Raw genomic sequence first — 2,941 nt, 5'->3', positions numbered from 1 at the left:
CATAAAAGGAATATAATGTATTGAGAAAAGTTAAGGAAACCCAACTAATAAGATCCCGGGTATGATCCCTCAAACGATAAACAACCCTCATGAATATAATGTATGGTTGATTTGTGGTTGATTTGTGGTTGACTTGGAGTAAGATAAAATTTGGTAATCGCGTAAACATAGCCGTCATAATGCCCGATTTACTTTAGACTGTTTTTGTTCTTAACATCAGGACCCGAGAACTCACTGTTAGGTTTTGACCATTGCCATGATTAGATAGTTCATGTTACGATCTTCGTTTTGATATGTGGTTCTCTTGAATCTGATGTACGGTTTAGGAGAAACGACCGTTTTAAGTAACGGCGTTTCGCGAATGAACTATTACCCCTCGCCTTACTTTGAAACATTAGTTAAGGACCTTAAATGACTAATTGGATTATGAAACAATTAAGTAAAGTGGATTAGGCAGTTGGTAAGGTACTCGCGAAAGAATCGCCTTAAAACTCTTAATGGTTAAATTATTAAAAATGGTGGAGCCGAGGGTACTCGAGCGATTTAAGTGAATCATTAAGCGCAAAAGCGAACGTTAAGGTCTAATTGGTTAAAGTATAGATTCATAAGTGACTTTGGTTTAATTCCAACTTATATGTGGTTTATAGGTTACCAGACTCATCCCAGGACTTTTACCACCACAGTCGCTCAGGCAAGTTTTCTACCCGTTATACTGTTGTTGTGATGTAAATATATGTATATTCATTATCTTGTGATAGATGCATGATGGTTAATTAGCAAATCTTGCGATATATTGGAGCATACTGATATGGGATATATACATGTCTATTTCGTAATCTTGATATCTATCTGTTGATTCCAATGCTTATAGTTGCATAATACATATGCTAGAGATAAGCAGTAGTTGCGTATACCCTTAGTATAGGGGACCCAAAGGTGAACATTTTCTAAAATCGGGAGTCGATGTTCCCGAGTATATTATATATATTTATATATATATAGATATAGTTTTCAAAACTATTAATCGAGTAAGATTTATTCGATAACTTTATTTTTATTTAATGAATATTACTTGGAATATTCATTCGACGACTTATGACTCAGTTTATTTTATTTAATGAATATTACTTTGAATATTCATTCGAGGATTTATGACTCTGTTTATTCTATTTAATGAATATTACTTTGAATATTCATTCGAGGACTTATGACTCTGTTTATTCTATTTAATGAATATTATTTTGAATATATATTCATTCGAGGACTTATGACTCCGATTATTTACTAAAAATATTCTTTATTTTATTAAAGAATAATGTTTCGATAATCAAACTTATTTTCGATTATTCAAATAAAGATAATACTTTCGTATAAGTATATCTTTGGTTATTTAATATTCATTTCAAGTATGAGTTTTAAAACTTCTACTTCAAATTATTTATATAGAGATTATCTTTATAGGAATATTATTTAAATAATAATATTCAGATATTTTCTAATATATTGGGACTGATTTATTTTATTAAATCAGCATTACTCCAAACATTCTTAAAAGTGTTTTCGAGTCTTCAAAATGATTTTAAAAGGGTATACATCAAGAAAATAACAAGAAAATAAATCAGCCCCTATTTATTTTATTAAATCAGCCCCTATTTTTACATCAAGAAAATAACAACCCATTACTAAAAATCCAAAAGGGTATACTAATCAAGCGAAATTCACAACATCCACATAAAAATATAAGGCATATGAGTGATTTTATTTTTAAGGGGAAAAAGGGTAAATTAAAAAAAATGGACCTCGCGATAAACAGAACACATGAAATCAACGTATTGTCGCTGCAACTGACTAACAATGTCCATGTTATTTTCAACAAGTCAGATAGACAGATGCTCGATATGTTGCTTTCAGTGGGGAATATTAGTACTTAATTGCACTCCTGCATACAATTGAGCTGATTGATAATAAATATATATACTTTTTTCGTAGGTGGTGTACAACTGTCTTATTATCATAAATTTATTACAATGTTGACCTTTGTTTATGTTAGATTTTCTCTTTCTAGTTTCTAGAATAGTGTAGAATAGTGGCCTAAATAGCTAATAGTCCAGGGCCACTTCTAGAACCCAGGTCCATAATTTTTTAGACCCAATTTCATGCCAAGGTGTTTTGAAAAAAAGGTTGGTCAATTAACCCGAATGCATAACCCAAGTTCACGATTTGATAAGTCCTATTTATTAATCTTATATTCTTATGTATTAATGTACTTTATAATTTACTATCCTAAAATCCATGCGATGTTTTAAAAAATTATTATTATATTATTTTTATTTAAATATTTTATTAAACATATTTGTTAGAAGAGTAAGTGTGTCTTAATAAATATAGTTGAACATATCTTTTATTATATTACAATAGCTTTTACTAATAATTAAATAGGTAATGTGTTTTAGTTAGAATATTTTAATTTATAGTTACTTATATTTTGATAAAATTCAAATCTTGCACTAATTGTATCCTTTATATATAATAAGCCTAAGGGTCTTTTTATCCAAAATTTTGGTCTTGTACTGCCAAATCATTCTCAACCGTTGATATACTATAATTAAAAATATAAGGTTAAGATTAAAACATATTAGAATAAGTATATTTTTCATACAACAATAAATAGAAAATTATTACGTTATATTAATCCTATTCAAACACCAATTGCGATACAATGTCCCAATATAATACTGCATATAATATGATAAGATATTTAACCAGTCATAAATATAAAAAAATTACATTGTACTACTACTACTACTACTATTTAAACACCAAAATATGATATAATGATATAATAGTAGATAGAAAGGAGATTAATTAAAGAAAAAGGAGACTAATATAAAGTTATCCTCTTAATAAAGAAACTATATTTATATGGGAAAATGGATTTTTT

This window comes from Apium graveolens, chromosome 11 (assembly GCF_009905375.1).
Source record: "Apium graveolens cultivar Ventura chromosome 11, ASM990537v1, whole genome shotgun sequence".
Classification (NCBI taxonomy): Eukaryota; Viridiplantae; Streptophyta; class Magnoliopsida; order Apiales; family Apiaceae; genus Apium; species Apium graveolens.
The sequence above is the reverse complement of the archived record's forward strand: the minus strand, read 5'-3'. Positions refer to the sequence as shown.